At 45.1% G+C, this 19,216-nt stretch overlaps 1 long non-coding RNA gene across 9 annotated transcripts in view; it reads right to left on the bottom strand.

The window, feature by feature from the left end:
* Positions 1 to 19,188, bottom strand: part of LOC125753638 (uncharacterized) — a 44,817-nt gene extending 25,629 nt beyond the window's left edge. For 7 of the 9 annotated variants that reach the window (XR_007405923.1, XR_007405924.1, XR_007405925.1 and 4 more), the window contains exons 1-4: positions 18,933 to 19,188; positions 17,955 to 18,033; positions 13,051 to 13,175; positions 12,602 to 12,667 (exon numbers count right to left, since the gene is read on the bottom strand). This is a non-coding gene — a long non-coding RNA (uncharacterized LOC125753638). Of the gene's footprint in view, positions 1 to 3,800; positions 3,937 to 12,601; positions 12,668 to 13,050; positions 13,176 to 17,954; positions 18,034 to 18,808; positions 18,886 to 18,932 lie in introns of those variants that run through there. The other 2 variants (XR_007405922.1, XR_007405920.1) reach the window with 2 other exon arrangements.
* Between the last annotated feature and the right edge of the window lie 28 nt (positions 19,189 to 19,216).

Raw genomic sequence — 19,216 nt, 5'->3', positions numbered from 1 at the left:
CCAGTTTAGTCTCTCCCTCTGTTAATCCTCCTGCCTCCCATAGTCCTGAGCCCACGGGCCTCCTTGACACACATCCTGAACTCCGTATCTGAGCACCTCCTTCCTGGAAAGCCCCAACTGCAAGATCCCTTTCACTCAGAGCTCTTTCAGAGCTTTCTCACTCCTCAAACCAAGCATTTCTGTTCATTTCTTTGGCAGAGCCGATGAACCTACTCTGATTCATACCTGGCCCTGGCCACAGAGGCTCTGGGTTCTATCTTTTCATGACCAGGTCAGTCCATCAAGGTTAAATAGACTGTTCTCTCCCCTAGGAATTCCAAGCTTAAATATTAAGGCAATGATTCTTTTTCTCCTCACTCAAGAAGGCAAGTGAAATAGGAGCATGCCTCCACTTGACTCCCAGGTTCTCCCCACCCTATCTCAACACCAGCCTGGCTAGCCTTGGCTCCCGTTATAGCCTGCCCCTGCCATCTTAGCCGGGCAGGCCACCTTTCCATAGTGCTCCCCAAGCACCTGTCTACCACCCTGCTCCCCCTTTTATGCCCCTCCTATTACCAGTTCCTCTTTCTCTGCCTCCACCCACTTCCCCACAGTGGGCTGGCTACTATTCCTCCTTGCAAACTCAGCCCTGTGCTGCTCTGAGCATAATGGGCAAAAATAAATAATAAAATAAAATAAAATAAAATAAAATAAAATAAAATAAGGCTTTAGAGCTATAGCCCCTTAGCATGAAGAATCCTTCCAGTTGCAGGATTTATGGTGTTTATGGCTAAAGAAGGCTCAACTCACAATTTTAAAACTAGTGTTCATCTTATACATCTTATATCTGAGTTCTTAGCATCAAGCCGTGCTCCCCACCCCCACCCCCAGTTCCTGCCTGAGCTCCCAGCCCTATTAGACTGGGCCATGCTTTGCTTTTGCCAGGCCCTCAGCCCAGGCGTGAAGGGAGACATGTTAGATTCCCCCCCGCACCGCCTGCCCACTTAATTGTCAAGTGGCGGCTGCCTCCTGGATCCCCCATTTCAGTGACTTATAGACCAGCTTACTCTGGACCTCCTGTGCCCTCCTAATCCACATTGCATACTGCCCTCCCCGGGCTGATGTCTCCAGACTCCTTAGCTAACCCTGCACCCAGCCCTCCAGTGTTGGCCCCCAAGAAAGAATCACAAGTGAAGACTGTTTCCGCCTCTTGTGCACTGGTGGTGGGAAGTACATAATTATATCCTTCCTTTATTTGCTTACTGCCTTGTGTGGGTCACGTCTCACCGACTAATTTGTAAACTCATTAAGCGCAGAGACTGAGTCTCTCTCCAATGCCCTGTTCCCATCAGGCTGACTCGTTCATTAATTCATCAGATATTTCGGTGATGACTCTGTCCCAGACATTGTTGTTCAAGATACTGAGATATGGGAGGCGAGGCAGTAAAAATAAACAGGATCTCTGCTTTCATGGTGGGTGGACAGACAATCAAATCATCACACAAATCAATGTAAAATCACACCAGAGAGCTACTATTGAAAACGCTATGGCTGCAGTTCCTAAAAAGTTAATAATAGAATTGCCATTCAATCCAGTAATTGCCCTTCACGGTGTGTAGTCAGGAGAATGGAAAGCTGTGTCTCAAAAAGGTATCTGAACACGCGTGTTCGTAGCAGCATTCTTCACCATTGCCAAAAGGTGGAAGCAACCCAAGTGTCCATCAAAGAATAAAAGGATAAAGAAAATGCAATCTCGCCATATAATAGAATATTATTTGGCCCTAAAAAGGAAAGAAATAAAAAAAGAAAAAAAAGGGAAGGAAATTCTGACACTTGTTCCTTGAATGAACGTTGAAGACGTGATGCTAAGTGGAATCAGCCAGTCACAACGGGACAAATACTGCATGATTCCACTCATGTGAGGCACTTAGAGTAGTAAATTTGTAGAGACAGGTAACAGAATGGAGGTTACCGGGCACCTGGGGTAACGAGGGAATAGACAGTGTTTAATGAGGACAGAGTCAGTTTGGGACAATGAAAAAGTTCTGGAGATATTGGTGGTGATGGTTGTACAACAATGTGAATGTACTTAATGCCACTGAATTGTACACTTAAAAGTGGCTAAGATGGAGGCACCTGGGTGGCTTAATTGGTTAAGTGTCTGCCTTCCGCTCAGGTCATGATCCCAGGGTCTTGGAATTGAGCCCCCCCCCTCCCCTTGCTCAGCAGGGAGGCTGCTTCTCCCTCTGCTCTGCCCCTCCCCCTGCTTGTTCTCTCTCTCTCTCTCTCTCTCTCTCCCTCTCAAATAAATAAATAAAATCTTTTTAAAAAGACCACTAAGATGATAAACTTTATGTGTATTTTAGCATAACTAAAAAATAATTTTTAAAATAACCAACAAAAAAATTACACCACATGGAAGAGCAACAAAGGCAGGGCAAGGCCGCCAGAGGCCACAATGGCCAAACCAGATTTTGCAGGATGAGGGCAAGCTATGGGGATCAGTGGTGCATCTGCCCTTGCCCACTGCTGAGGTTCTCAGATGGCATAGAACCCCAGGCTCATTCAGCGGCCCTCTATACTCAGATTTAAGAACCGCGTGCAGAAAGAGGTAAAGGAGCCTCCCACTACAACATCCTATGATAATGTCCAGAGATACACGGATTACCCTTCAGGTTTCGCACACCTGTATTTTCCAAGGACTAAACCAGTGACTCTTAGACTTCAATATATACAAGATGTATCAGAGGAGCTTGTTAAAGGCAGACTCCTAGATCCTAACCCCCTAAACCCACATACTGATTCGAGGGTTTGGCATAAGGCCTAGACATATGTATTTTAAATCATGTAGCCCCCGCCCCTCTCAAGTGACTTGAAAGACCACCTGGAGACCACACTTCTGTGAGATACTGGATTTCTGTTTATTTGATAAGCCTAAAAGTCCCAGATGAGACCATCATGACTATTCATTTGCCAGTCAATGGTTAGGAATTGACTGAAACGGTGGCTCAGTGGTTTAGCGCCTGCTTTTGGCCCAAGGCTTGATCCTGGAGTCCCAGGATCAAGTTCCACATCGGGCTCCCTGCATGGAGCCTGCTTCTCCCTCTGCCTGTGTCTCTGCCTCTCTCTCTCTCTCTCTCTCTGTGTGTCTCTCATGAATGAATAAATAAAAATCTTAAAAAAAAAAAAAAAAGGAATTGACCAAAGCAATTTTTTTCAGAATGGCCTGGCCATCCAAAGAAAACAAACAGTACAGGAAAATCCATATATCCACATGATGCCCATATCTCAAGCTATTTTACAGACTCGACACTCTCTGGGAAGCAGGGAAACATAATTTAATATGAATTCTGTAAATAAATAAATGAAGGCAGGCACAAGGCAGTGATTTGAGTTATCTAAAAGACGGGAGTTTGTCATGAAATACGGCTCTCAACCACCTTTCTACGTAGTAGATTAGGTCCAGCCCACCAGTTATTCAGAGCCTATGGCCCCAGAAGTAAGTCGATCAAAACCACTCACTTAGAGGCGTGCAGAGGGAATGAATACTGGCTTATTAGCAAGCAATTAAAATGTGTTCCCGGCGATTATTATTAGGTCGGAGCTGCTGTGTTTAGCACTCCATCAACCTGCAACCATTATTTTCCAATCATACCCTGCAGTGAGGATCCCAGCCACCCTGTGACTCTGCATGGTTCATAAGGAACAAATCTTGCTCAGCCAACAAAGGACGACCCCTCTGTTCTATATGGTTATGACATGAGCCAAACTTTACCAAATCTTATTTCCTTGAAAATTGATAACATACACATGGTAACGGGGTATTATACAAGAGCATATTTATTTTGTAAATCACTCCCCAAACATAGTTGGTTGTGGTCCAGTTGCCCTTCTGTGTTGCTGAGTGACATTCATTTCGTTGGGCTCCAGATGGGACTGGATACAAGAATGAACAACCTGCACGGAGTTTAGAAAATATGTTTCTGTCACTAAGGATAGGCCATTTCTTTGTCAAACCTAGATCTTTTACCTTTGTAGAATACCCTCCAGCCAGCTTAATTTCTGCTTTCTAAGATTTTCTTTTATATATTTCTTTAAGATTTTATTTATTTATTTGAAAGAGAGAGTGTTGGGGGGAGAGGCAAAGGGAGATTGAGAAACAGACTCCCCACTGAGCAGGGAGCCCAATGCAGAACTGGATGCTGGACTGGATCCCATGACCCCGAGATCATGCTGTGAGCCGAAGGCAGACGTTTAACTGACTGAGCCACCCAGAGGCCCCTCTAAGACTTTCCAAGAAAGCCTTCATTGACTTGACCTTTCCATTTTAGTATTCCACCTTTCTTAGCATTTCATTGATTTGTGTCTTATTTCCCCGGTGAGTCAGCAAGCAACCTAAGGAAGAGTCAGGATGAAACTCTAGGTCTCCTGATTCTTTCTACCACATGTAAAAATGTAAAAGCACATGTAAAAGTCCCCTTATCCCTGAGGAACCTGCAACTTTTTAATAATTTTATAATACGAGGCAGGTAAGTAACGTAGAAAACACATCCAGTAGCTCTTGGGTCTGATAGACCTGTGTTTGAATCTAGTTACACCAGTTGCTTTGCTTTCATCCACAAATAACAGAAACTTTCATTCAAATCCTAAGAATATATCTGTCACTTTCATGACAAAAAATCCAGAAGTAGCTGGAGTAGAGCAGCTCCAGGTGGCTGGCTGAGAATAACTGGCTGAGTTCTTTTCAGCTTTCTGCCCCACCTTACTCCAGGCCTTATGTCCAGACACAATGGCCAACAAAAAAAGACTGAATTTCTTTGAGCAAAGTTTCTTTATCTGAAAAATAGTTTTGTCATCTGTATGTACTTTATGGAACGGTAAGAATTAAACAAGATAAAATATATGCAAGCCCTAAGTGGCCCCTGGGTCGGTGCTCCATACTTGATGACTAAATGTGGTCCATTCAGAGTCTCCTGGGGGATCTAATTTAAGGGAGTAAGGATGTGGGCCTTGGATTTAAAATCTACTCAGATTTAAAACCTGGCACCACTGCTTGCTAGCTAAATGACCTTAGATAAGTTTACATAATGTTCCTAAGCCTGTTCCATCATCTATAGCATAGACAATTCTAGTACCTAGTTTTTAGGGTTGGGAGAATGTTAAATAAAATGATCTATGTAAAACACATAGTGCTGAACCGAGTACCCCAGGGATGTTCAATAAATACAATCAATTTTTTCATTATGATGATCGCTGGGGGAGCAAAGAGGACTGTAGCTTGGTGCAACAGGGTGAATTCAATGGGCCCTCCTTTGGGGAAGGAGTCCTACCAGCAAAGAAAGGACAGAGCCTCTTTCTGGGAAGGGCCCAGGGTTACCTAGATGGGGGGGAGGGGGTTGTAAAATGAGACGTGCTCTTTAGAAGGTCTTCAGTGGCCCCAGGGAAGGTTAAGCTTCTGTTATGGGAATGTGGGGAGGGGGGATTGCTCCTCCACCCAGGCCAGGCTAGCCTTGGTGGCAGGAAAGGGCCCGGCGGTGAGGCTGACTTGCCTCCCAAGCTCCGTAGGTGGCAGTGTGTGTGCAGCATTGGAGACGGAAGGCAGGCGTGGCCGACCCGGAGCCCAGCCCAGACCCCAGCCCAGCTCCACACCAGGCACCCAGGGAAACACCACAATCCGAATGCCTTCCAGCCGCCCATGCCCTGGCCGCCCCTTCTGCTCCCGGTCAACCTGCTGTGCTGGAGACAAACCCAGGATGCCCAGGGGCACCTATGCAATAAAAAACACAGCACGAAAAAGCCTCAGCTGACTTTGTAAACACCATTACCTACCCTTTACTTTCAAAAGGATTTGGGATTTCGAAGCTTGTTTTCCCTTTAACCGATTCCATGGGCGGGCTTTGGGTCTGAGAAAACCATTGTACCAGGGAGAGGTTAAAAGGAAGGATTACATGGCTTTAAGAACTAACTCAGAGTTAGGCTAATTCTTGCTCAGCATGTTTGTCATCCACACTGAAGTAAATGTTTTGCTCACTCCACCCCCTCCCCCAACAAGATGATTTTAGGTTTACAGTGTGGTTTATCCCTCAAGGCGCTGCACAAATTATCTCCTTCTGGCACCTCTGAAAAGCAGTTATTTCAGAGGCTAAGGGTACCAGCTGCCTGGAACACATACTAACAAATCCTTTGAAGGAGGCAGACATCATTCCTCCAAAACAGGCAGGTGGCTACAGTCTTAGGAAAAGAATACAGACAACAGAGTCCCAGGTCCGAGTTCCCTCCCTACCATCCACCAGAGTTAAGTTTATGCAGCTGTTCTGAGCCCCAATCTATGAAATGGCCCTACCTCAAGAATATAAATAAAAGGATGGGCAGCACCGTGACAAGCCATTTAGGAGCTGAGCCAAAGAAAGAAATCACAAACCTGAATATACTATATTTAAAATCTTGATGTTTCCCTCATCATTGATTATTTTTGCAATAATTTTTATTTTTTAAATATTGCATTGAAATCTTATTTCTCTTAATCACCGAGTTGGGTGGGGGTTTTTGGCATCCTTTTAAATTTTGCACTAGAAGCAAGCACCTCACCACCTCACCCTAATCAAAAACCCTGGGGAGTAGATAAAATAATATATATATAAACATACCAAGCACCTTGTAGACTTTTCATAGTGTTTGCTGAGGGACTGCATAGAGAATCCGGGGCTGAGTTTGGGGGTTGGAGGCCGGGTGAACCTGCTCTCGGCAATGAACCCTGCATTGGCACTTTCACAGTCTCTTGTTTAAAACCCACAACTCGAGGTGCCTGGGTGGCTCAGTCAGTTAAGTGTCTGCCTTTGGCTCAGGTCGGGTCGTGATTTCGGAGTCCTGGGATCGAGTCCTGCATTGGGCTCCCTGCTCAGCGGGGAGACTGCTTCTCCCTCTCCCTCTCCCTCTGCCCCTGCTGATCCTCCTGCTTGTGAGCTCCCTCTCTCTCTCTCCTTCAAATAAATACACAAAATCTTTAATACATAAATAAATAAAACCCACAATTCAGTTGAGCTTTAATACCTGCATCTTCCAACAAAAACTCAAGACTACAGAACAGAGCGTCTATAGGAGAGTGATGCTGCAGCCCCAGTGGCTCAGCGGTTGGGCACCTGCCTTCCGCCCAGGGTGTGATCCTGGAGTCCTAGGATCGAGTCCCACATCAGACTCCCTGCATGGAGACTCCTTCTCCCTCTGCCTGTGTCTCTGCCTCTGTGTGTGTGTGTGTGTGTGTGTGTGTGTGTGTGTGTGTGTGTTTCTCTCATGAATAAACAAATAAAATCTTAAAAAAAAAAAAAGGAGAGTGATGCTCCCTGGGTCTCCCCCAGCCCAGTCTGCAGGCCCAGTAGCATGATGCTTCTGCTCTGAATCATTTGAATTCTTCATCTTGCTGCCCCTTTTCCACACCCCCACTTGTGTGTAACACAGCAGGCAGGGCCCCCCCGCCACAGGGGGGTCGGGACAGACAGCACAGCCTGTTCCTCAAGGAGGAGCCCAGTAGCAGCCAGAGAACCCCCACAGTGGGCAGGGAGGGGATTCACTGAGCTCACCTCTGTGATCCAAGTACTTTCAAACTGTGGTCCCCACTGTCCTTGGGGGTGGGAGGAGAGAGTGGGATGAGAGGGAAGGGAAACTGATTGGCTGTGTAATGTAGTCACTCAAGTTCTTTACCTTTGTTTCCTTTTTGGAAAGTAAAATCCTATTATTAAGGTTCCAGGTTGTTGTTGTTTTTAAAGACTTTATTTATTTATCTGAGTGGAGGACGGGGAGAGGGAGAAGCAGACTGCCTGCTGAGCAGGGAGCCCAATGCAGGTCTCTATCCCAGGGCCCTGAGATCATGACCTGATCTGGCAAAGGCAAATACAACCAAATGAGCCACCCAGGTGCCCCAAGGTTCCAAGGTTTTTTTTTTTTTAAAGCTTCAGTATTGGGGCACCTGGGTAGCTCAGTGGTTGAGTGTCTGCCTTCAGCTCAGGGCGTGATCCTGGGGTCCTGGGATCGAGTCCCACATCAGGATCCCCTGCATGGAACCTGCTTCCCCCTCTGCCTATGTCTCTGCCTCTCTTTGTGTGTCTCTCAAGAATAAATAAATAAAATAATTTTTAAAAAAATAAAATAATATAAAGCTCCAGTATTATTTCTAACCTTGGAAAAAATATTTAGAGTTTGGCAGCTTAAAAAATAATTCTTCAATATGTCCTATGAGTAAGCTACATCTGCCAAACAGAGTTCATCTTAAAGTAGAATGAAACAAAGTGGAATGGGCCTCCAGAGCAGCCATGGACCTCAACCTCCTGGGTTAGTAAGAACCTACTTAAAGCAACTTCCACTTCAACTCCTCTCCTCTCCATTCTTGATCCTTTATTCTCTATTCCTCCCCTCAGGGAAAAGGAAACAAACTAGTGAATCCTTGCCCTTTGGCAGGCCCAGTGTTGGGAGGTATGTTATCTAATGGAAAGAATGGAAAGTGGTGCTGTGAAGCAGACATTCTCTTTTTTTTTTTTTTTTTTTAAGCAGACATTCTATTGACGTTTTTAAGGATGAAGACACTACCCAAGTTCACCCAGAATCCAATGGCTACACCCGGGCTGAGCCCAGCCTTCTGATCCCAACACTTCCCAACCTCACCTCAACCACCATCTTAAATTCAGACTTCACTGCTGCCAGAGCCAATGTTAGATTCGTAGATAATGGGTGTCTTCCAAAATGTTTTACCCAGAACTTGCTACACCTAGTTGTTTATTATTAATCTCCATTTTATTACGGGAAAGTTAAGAGGCAGACACTATTCTATGTTCAAAATGAGAGGACAGAAGTATCTCGGGAGAAGAGTACTCTCTGTAAACACTAAATGAAAGACTACAGGTCCAAATCCCAACAGAACCCCACTCTTCACCTGGGAGACACTAGCAAGTGGAGTGGTTTCCCGCTCTTAGAGCTGCTCCTCCTGAACCATGAACCAGAGGAAGCGCTCTGGCCCACAGCTGGCCATGGATTTCCCCAGACCAAGTGCACAAAGCCCAGTGATCACCTTCAGGATAACAATCATTTGCAGTCCAGAGGTCAGTTTTAACCTGAGCTCCGTGCGCTTAGGTGGGAGAGACACAGAGAAAGAGAGAGACAGAGAAAGAGACAGAGAGAGGATGAAACCACACGCGAGAAAAGGAGCGTGAGTGTGCACGTGGAAGAATGCTATCATTTCTTCTTTCCTTCTGGCGTAGGATGAAAAATCTCAGCATCACCACATCTGTTTCCCTCAATGTAAGATGTCAAGACATTAATGACAGCCTGTGCGTGGGGTGGCAGAAACACAGAAGGGAGAAACAGCTATGTGTCTTCTCCAGAAGGGAAGAGGTGAGAGAGATTGCAATTTGCCTGTCTTAGACCTCAGCCTTGTTTTCTTCCTTTGCGTTAGAATTCCAGTTTTCAGCTGAGCACATCACTGCCCAGCTGAAAGACTTCATTTTCCAGTCTCACATGCAGAGGTCTGGCCATGTGCCTAATTTCTCACTGAAGAGTAGAAGTGCTGTGTGGGACTTAGGAAAGTCTTTTTAAAAGGGAGAGAATGCTCTTTTCTTCTCCCCATTCTTCCATCTTGCTCCGTGGAACAGAGATGTGATGGTTGCAGGAGCATTAGCCATCACCATGGACCAGGAGACCATCGTAGGGGTGGAGCTGGAAGGGACATGGGTCTTTGAGGACTTGGTGGAGCTGTCACACAACTCCTGGAATGCCTAATTCTAGCCTTTCACATGAAAAAGAAATGGGGTTTTATCTTATCTAAGGCTAAATTGGGAAAGGAAGGATGTGTGAAAGGAGGATGTGTTTCTACCTTATGCAGATGAACCTAATCCTAACTGATAAAGAATTTATGTTGAAACAGCATAATCTTATTTTACTGGGAACTTTCTTTTCTTCATGTATAGGAAGAAACCACGGCCAGAACAAGGAAAGTTGTATAACGAAACTCAACTTCCTGCATAATCAAAACATCACACTCATTCCACAGGCCAGAATGATTGATTGAGTGAATGTATATTTACTGTGCATTATTAACGTGCCAGGCACAGGAGAGGCCCAAGGAAGTCTTGCTCCTCCTGTTTTACCGTAATGAATGAATCAAGTCAGGGCACAAGAAGCCAATCCACCACGTTTCAAAAGCTCCCATTGGCTCCCCAGCACAACAAAAGAGTAGGGCAATAATCAGCTGTCACTGGCCCTGGTGGGAGGGCTAGGTGACATGAACATATGCCCAGATTTTTTTTTTAAGATTTTATTTATTTATTCATGAGACACACACACACACACACAGAGACAGAGACACAGGCAGAGGGAGAAGCAGGCTCCATGCAGGGAGCCCGACGTGGGACTTGATCCCGGGTCTCCAGGATCACACCCCAGGCCAACGGCAGCGCCAAACCGCTAAGCCACCAGGGCTGCCTCATGTCTGGCATTTATGTGTTTGCCCCCTTGAACTTAATGGCAACCTTTATGCAATAGGTGTTATTGTCCTCCGTTTATATGTGTGTAAACTGAAATGCAGAGGTAGACCAGTGGGCCCTTGCACAGCCAGACAGTGAATATTCGGAACACTGCTTGATAAATATAAGCTGAATGAATGACTAAAAGGCCACGCTTTGATCACTAGCTTGCAGAGCATAAATGTAGAGGGGGAAAAAACGCTCATGTGTGACATCCCCATTCCTAAATGTCTTTGGACTAAATGAATATGAATGGCTGTGGTGCTTCCCTAGGGCCGGGATTGGATGAGAATGCTTATCTGCTCTGGCCTCCACACAAACGGCTCCATCAATCATCCCACTGACCAACCTTCTAGACAGCACTGCTGCTTCTCGGGTTCTTCCTGTGCTTGACTGTGGGCTAATCATGGTACCAGGCACCACGGGAAAGCATAAGACACATCTCTTGGGGCATCTGGGTGGCTCAGCGGTTCAGCATCTGCCTTCGGCTCAGGACGTGATCCGGGGTCCTGGGATTGAGTCCCGCATCAGGCCCCCCACAGGGGCCTGCTTCTCCTTCTGCCTGTGTCTCTGGCTCTCTCTGTGTGTCTCTCATGAATAAATAAATAAATAATCTTAAAAAAAAAAAAAAAGACACATCCCTTGCCCTTATCGTGGTTGGCAAGAGCAAACCTCAACCAAGGGACATTTCAGCTTTTAGGTACAGGTCCATTACAAGATGGATGACCTTAAGCGAGTACCTCAATCACTCAACCCACCCCAAGTGCCTAATTTATAAACAAAACTTTCATTTAGCAAATACAGGTGTTCAGCACGAATCTAAGTGTGGAGGATGCAGAGAGAAATATATAATTGTTGTCTATAAGGACTGGGTCCAGTGAGGGAGTTTACAGATCATGGTGTCGTTAGTGGCAAATACACTGTCCTGTCCCTGAAGTCTCTAATTTGAGGTGCACATAAAGTACTCCAGCCTGGCTCAGAAGTGGGGGTGCAAGTGCTTCTCTCCATCACCACCATCCTGCTGAATCTCCAGTCATCAAGGAGCTTACAAATCTCCTGGTGTTGTAAGGTGGTGTCCTCTCAAAATGCCCCAATTTTCATGGCACTTAATGGTGCCCTCAAAGTGGCTCTTCTCCTGGCCCCTGGAACTTCTCAGGCCATGAGACCTTGGTGATAGAGGTCCAAACACCTGTCCCCTCTCCTGGTACTGTCCCCCAAACCATCATGGGTTCTACCCACATCCTGGTCAGTCTTCATGCCCAAAGGCCTAATTTTACTTCTTTTTTTCCTAAGTGATCAGTTTCTGTGGCCTATAGCAAAAGACATTAGGACAAAATCCAAACCCCCAGGAACATAAAATGGAGAATCCAGATTTTAGAAACAGATGGTCTTCCTTCCCAATAAGAGAGAGAAAATGATTTTACTCAGGTTGGAGTGGAACCAGTAAAGACTTGCCACTGTAAGTAACATTCCAACTACACTTTGAGAATGGTGAGCTATTCTCAGATAATAAGTGACATCTCACATTTTTGAGCATTTCCAGTAGTGTGTGCCAGGCACTGAGCTAACTGCTTCACAGCTAAGTCCCTTAACCCTCTCCCTAAAAATGCTGCAGGGAAAATCTAGCATTAGCTGCACCGTACAGGTGAGAAAAGAGGTTCCAAGTCATACACCTTTTCCAGGGCTGAATTCAGCCCTTTGGCTCTAGGGCCCATACTTCTAACCACTCTTCTGGATTAGATTATGGGCCTTTTATCTATTGCCTTAAGGATCCAGCCAGATGTTCCCTCCTCTGATTGGAGAGCCCTCCTGCCTCCCCTCATCTCACCAGTGCCTCCTGCTGGGGCTACCATAACAAAATATCACAGACCAAGTGGATTAAGCAACTGAAGTTTATGTTCTCACAGTTCTGAGGGCTGAAAGTCCAAAATCAAGGTGTTGCAGGTCTAATTTCTCCGGAGGCCTCTCTCTGTTTTCTAGATAACTGCCTTCTCGCTGAGTCCTCTGTATGCACATCCCTGCATCCCTGGTGTCTTTCTGTGGTCAAATTTCCTCTTCCTATAAGGAAGAGTTGGATTAGGACTCACACTTCAGACTCATTTTAATGTACTCACCTCTTTAAAGATCCTATCTCCAAACCCAGTCACATTCTGAGGTCCTGGGGATTAAGGTTTCAGTACCTGAATTAGGGCGGGGAGGGGGGAGAGTAGAGAATTCAGCCTATAACACAGGTTAAATGTCACTTCCCAAGATAAGTCTTCTGTGATCTCCTAGGTGAGGTTAGTTCCTCCTATGACAAATGCTCCCACGGTGCCCTATACATGTTCCTACTAGCAGTTACAGCTACTATAATTAGTTACTTAAATGACTAGTCGCTCTACATCTTGCTCCCCCTCTAGATATAGGCACCATCAGGGGAGGGGTCATGTCTCCGTAGTCTTCTCTGTGTCCCATTTGCTAGCACAGTGCCTCACACCTAGAAGGTACCGTCTTAGTGCACTCGGGCTGCTATAACAGAATGCCAGGGACTGAGCAGTTTGAACAACAGAAATTTATTTCTCACAGTTCTTGGAGGCCGGGAAGTCCGAGATCAGGGCTCTTTTGAGGGCCTTCTTTCCACTTGCAGATGGCCACCTTCCGACTGTAGTAACCTCCACAGCCAAGTCAAGAGAGACACGAGAGGGGGGGCTGGGAGGGGTGGAGAGAGAGAGAGGAAGCAAGCTGTCCCAGGTCTCTTCTTATAAAGGCACTAATCCTATTCACCAGGCTCCACCCTCCTGTTCTCATTAAACCTAATTACCTCCAGATACCATCACATTGGGGATTAAGATTTCAACATATGAGTTTGGGAGGGACACAAATACTCAGTTCATAGCATGTACTCAACAAAGACTTCTAAAGTACAGTGTGGAATAAGGTAAGATATTTTTTTAATTGGAAAGCATCATGAGATATCTGGTTACTATTAAGATCTTCTACAAAACAAAAGACTATTAGAGCTCAAATGATCTTGGGAACTATTTTGTCCCCTCGCAATAATGAGATATCTTCCAGGAAAAGATCCTTAAGAAAATTGACACCGTGGCACATCATGGTTTATCTTTTTCTCGTTGGGTAGGGGGTTTGCTTAAGATTTTGTTTTATTTTAAAACAGTTCACACCAGCTCATGAGAGCTGATTTTTAAATCTTCAGGGAAGTTTCTCTCTTTATTTTTCTTGTATATTTTTTTATTGGAGTTAGATTTGCCAACATATAGTGTAACACCCAGTGCTCATCCCGTCAAGTGCCCCCCTCAAGTGTCTGTCACCCAGTCACCCCATCCCCCGCCCACCTCCTCTTCCACTACCCCTGTTTGTTTCCCAGAGTTAGGAGTCTCTCATGTGCTGTCACCCTCTCTGATATTTCCCACTCATTTTCTCTCCTTTCCCCTTTATTCCCTTTCACTGTTTTTCATATTCCCTGAATAAATAAGACCATATAATGTTTGTCCTCCTCCGATTGACTTACTTCACTCAGCATAATACCCTCCAGTTCCATCCACGTTGAAGCAAATGGTGGGTATTTGTCATTTCTAAAGGCTGAGTAATATTCCAGTGTATACATAAACCACATCTTCTTTATCCATTCATCTTTCGATGGACACGGAGGCTCCTTCCACAGTTTGGCTATTGTGGACATTGCTGCTAGAAACATCGGGGTGCAGGTGTCCCAGCGTTTCACTGCATCTGTATCTTTGGGGTAAATCCCCAGCAGTGCAATTGCTGGGTCGTAGGGCAGATCTATTTTTAACTCTTTGAGGAACCTCCTCACAGTTTTCCAGAGTGGCTGCACCAGTTCACATTCCCACCAACAGTGCAGGAGGGTTCCCCTTTCTCCACATCCTTTCCAACATTTGTTGTTTCCTGTCTTGTTAATTTTCCCCATTCTCACTGGTGTGAGGTGGTATCTCATTGTGGTTTTGATCTATATTCCCTGATGGCCAGTGATGCGGAGCATTTTCTCATGTGCTTGTTGGCCATGTGTAGGTCTTCTTTGGTGAAATTTCTGTTCATGTCTTCTGCCCATTTCATAATTGGATTGTTTGTTTCTTTGCTGTTGAGTTTAATAAGTTCTTTATAGATCTTGGATTTTAGCCCTTTATCTGATACGTCACTTGCAAATATCTTCTCTTCAGAGAAGTTTCAATTCGGCTGCTAAACACCGGTGTTATTTTTTTTTTAACACCGGTGTTATTTAAACTTAAATTCTATGAATTTATGATTCATTAAATGAGATTAAAAATGAAATATTTACGGTTCATCACTTCCTAGTTATTTTACTACATTTGTTATGGACTGAATTGTGTCCTCCCCTTATCACTCATGTGTTGAAGTCCTACCTCCCACCACTTCCAAATGTGACAGTATTTGGAGATAGGGCCTTTAAAGATGAGATAAAGTTAACATGAGGCCATTACTATGGGCCCTAACCCAATCTGACTGGTGGTCCTAGTAAGAAGAAGACATTTGGACACAAAAGAGACACAAGAGATGCATACATGCACAGAAAGACAGGACAGCCATGTGAAGAGGCAGCACAAGAAACGCTGTGTGCAAGCTGAGGAGAGAGATCTCAGAGGTCTTGCCCATACCTTGGTAAGACTTCCAGCCTTCAGAGCTGTTAGAAAATTCATGTCTGTTGTCAAAGCCACCTGGCCTGTGATAGTTTGTTATGGTAGCCCAAGCTGACTGGTCCAACATTGTACTGTTTTCCATAATCTTGAGGTGACCAACTCCTACTGTATCTGTCTGGTGGAAATGCTCTGTGATGGTGTAACATTGGGCGCCTCTCCCACGCACCATGCACAATGGGTAACACCAGGTTAGGAGCTTGAAACCCATCATGATGGGAATATTTCCACCACAGAAACTGGCAAAAATTAGAAATCAAACTTGTCCCTCCAGAGAGCCACGTGTGAAATATTGACCAGCTCAAAACTGTTTTTTAAGGTACCGAGGAAAGACAGTGGGAGAGAGGGATTGAATAGAAAACTGTAGGAATGATTTTGTCTTTTCTTTCCTTGACTCATTCACTTCAACAGACTCTGCTAGTTTCTTACCCAATCCAAATCTCTGTTTCTTCCTTGCCAGCAATACCCCAGCTTTGTTTAGGGGTGTATCATCGACTACAAATACTTGCCTTTGCAAACTCCCTGGTAGCTGGAGTTGGATTCTCTGTTGCCTGCAGCCTGCATACATTTCTAAGTGCTCACAACCTGAAACTGAGAGCCATTACCACTTGGGGGGTAATAGAAAGAACACAAGGGACAGAGAAAGCATTCCAAAAGAACAAGTGAATCATGCACTGGATGCCCACAAATCGTCTCAGCCAATGGTCAAAATCTGAGTTTCAAGAATTGGACAAACCAAAACATTAAATGAAGGATGAAACAGAAGTTGGTATTTGCAATATTAACTTAAAAGAGGCAAATTCCTCATGCTGCTTATGCACGCCATAAAACCAAGGCAAACACACTCCTCAGAAAGTCCAAACCAAAATACAAACCAATAATATCTAAATGAACATTATCAATGTAATATGCTAGATCATGTTTTGTTAAATTGCCTCACATATGTTGTTTTAAAAATAAGACCCTATAGCCCCCGGTCCATCTCTTGATTTAAACTGCTCTGTAGGGCACCTGGGTGGCTCAGTCGCTTGAACATCTACCTTCAGGTCAGGTCGTGATCCCAGGGTGCTGGGATCAAGTCCTGCACAGGGCTCTCTGCTCAGCAGGGAGCCTGCTTCTCCCTCTCTCCCTGCCTGCCACTCCCCCCGCTTATGCTCACTCTATCTCTGTCAAATAAATAAATAAAATGTTTTAAAAAAATAAAATGCCCTCTAATTTGACTTCCATAATAGAGAGGCAGAAAACCTCTATTTGCATAGTATGTTGTACAAAATGGCATTAATAATTTCAAAGCTTTGTTTGCTAGTTCAAGATAATCCGACCCCATGCTTAACCAAAACTCTGCCAGCGGGCGATTTTCAATGCCAATTTAATACGCTGTCATTTGATCTCTGCAAAGCAGTTTTGTTCATTTGAACGTGAAGTTAACATTGCAGCTTTATTGAAATCTGTACTAAATAAGTATCTAATCCAATTATTACTGGAATTGGTTACAGAAAATTTCTTCATGGCACATTTACCACTACACTTATAGCTAATGAACTGTTGCCAAGCTGGCGTGCTCAGTGATCGGCTCCACTCAGAACATCTGATTGCTCTGTCAATACAAGACTGATGTCCTGGCCCAGGGCTTTTGAGGGCATGTGTGGTGGTTTGAACTGTTCCTATTTCTTCTATTCAAACCCTGAAAACCTTTCAGTTATATTATATACGGTGACAAGCAGTATATACAGTTAGAAGCCGTATATTCTAAACTTTTTTTTTTTAAGATTTATTTATTCATGAGAGACACAGAAAGAGGCAGAGACACAGGCAGAGGGAGAAGCAGGCTCCCTGTGGGGGAACCTGATGTGGGACTCAGTCCCAGGACCCCGGGATCACGGCCTGAGCCGAAGGCAGATGCTCAACCACTGAGCCACCCAGGTGTCCCTGAAGCAGTGTGTTCTAAAGGGTTGAGATCACAACTCCAAAGTCAAAGTGACTGAGTTCATCCTTGGCTCCTTATTTTACTAGCCCCGTAGTCTTTGTTAAGTTATTCAGCTCCCTGTGCCTCAATCCTACCATCTGAAACAGAGGCACTAAGGGGTTCCTTGGTGGCTCAGTTGGTTGAGCATCAGACTCTCGATTTCACCTCAGGTCATGATCTCAGAGTTGTGGGATCTAGCCCTATTTCGGGTTCCACACTGAGTGTGACACCTATTTAAGATTCTTTCTCCCTCTCTCAACCACTCTAAAAATTTTAAATTTAAAATTAAAATAAAATAGGGGCACTAAGAATATAATCTTCATAAAGTTGCTGTCGATAATACACGGGTTCAGAAGAGTGCTTAGCACATAGGGTGTGCTTGGTATATGCTTGCTGCTGTGCTTTTATTCTCACCATTTCGCTGTCATTTGACACGAATTCAATCTTAAAACGCCTGGGTCGCTCAGTGGTCGAGCATCTGCCTTTGGTTCAGGTCATGATCCCAGGGTTCTGGGATCGAGTCCCACATCAGGATCCCCGCAGGGAGCCTGCTTCTCCTTCTGCCTATGTCTCTGCCTCTCTGTGTCTCTCATGAGTAAATAAATAAAATTAAAACAAACAAACAAACACAAGTTCAAACAGGGACACTTCTGATGATTCGCTCAAGCACCAGCACTTTCCTGAAACCCTTCCTCATGTCCTCACTCCTGTAATGCACAGAATTAACCACTCTCCTCTGAGTCCACTTGTGCCCTATGCAGTCCTCCCAAATATGGAAATGTTCTTTGCCCTCCTACGTGGGTCTCCACCAGCTAGACCATAAGTTCCTACCGTCAGAGGTGAATACTGACTCGTCTTTGCAGCCCAGTGTCTGGCATGATGTCTAGCATGGAGTTGCTGTTGGTAAATTCTGAAAGAGAAGAGGAAGAGGGTTGGAGGAGGGGAAGGAGAAAGAGAAGTAGGAAAAGGAAGAGAAGACGTAGGAGGAAGGAAGAACCTAGAAGGGAAGAGGAGGAACTCCCACACCCCAGCCTTTCTAGAGAGATTTCTGTCTTTTTTTTTTTTTAAAGGATTTTATTTGACACACAGAGAGAGAATGAGCACAAGCAGGGCGAGTGGCAGAGGCAGAGGGAGAAGCAGGCTCCCCACTAAGCAGGAAACCCCATGCAGGACTCGATCCAAGGACCCTGGGATCACGACCCAAGTCGAAGGCAGACACTTAACCGACTGAGCCACCCAGGCACCCTAATATTTCTGTCTTAAAGGAAGTCCAAACCTTATAAATAAGGCATTGATGGTAGACCAGTAACTGCATGTGGTGGGAAGGGGCTGTCTGGGGGTGCAGTGGGTGTCACAGGAGCCTGTTCACCCTGGCTCCCAAGAGCCAATTATCCTTATTCCCAGCTGGGAAGTTTAAAACTGGCAATGGGGGCGAGCGTTCATACCACCGAAACTTCCTCGAGAGCCAAGGTGCCCAGCACATCACTGGCAACAAGGTTTCCCCGTGACTATGAAAGCAATGAAATTTGGCACACCGAGTGACACAAGTGTGAGGCACAGAGGGACCCTGAAAGCAGAGTCACCACCTGCCCGGGCTGAGGCCCACCCTGGAGGGTGCCAGCCCTCCATGCCCCCCGCACACCACACATAGCCCTGGCCCCAGTCACATCTCTGGGGGGTCACACCTTCAACATCCTCATCAAAGTCATCCTGAAGGCATCCAGGGAGATTCTTGTCCTTGTTACCATTGAATGTTTCTAATCTGCTCAAAGTAGGCCAATAATAAAATGCATCATGTTAATGACTTACTCGTCATAAAGCCAAACAATCGAATGAACTATTGGCTTAATATTTTCATGAGAGAATGTGCACGTGACTCTGCAGCTCCGTGCCAGTTACATTTCTATTTACATGGAGACGGGGGGACAATTAGCACATTTATCTCACATAGTCACTAGTCTTCCTCTTCCCCCAACTCTCCTCTCCCTCTTCCCAAAAGAAATGAAAAAACGTTTTCATTATAAACTGCTATCTGTTGGTGAAAGCAGCTATTTTTAAAAAATGATGTCACAGCGTCTAGAATGCTACATTGT

Source organism: Canis lupus, chromosome 25 (assembly GCF_003254725.2).
Source record: "Canis lupus dingo isolate Sandy chromosome 25, ASM325472v2, whole genome shotgun sequence".
Taxonomy (NCBI): Eukaryota; Metazoa; Chordata; class Mammalia; order Carnivora; family Canidae; genus Canis; species Canis lupus.
Note: the sequence above shows the minus strand (reverse complement) of the source record. Positions and strands in the feature narration are given on the sequence as shown.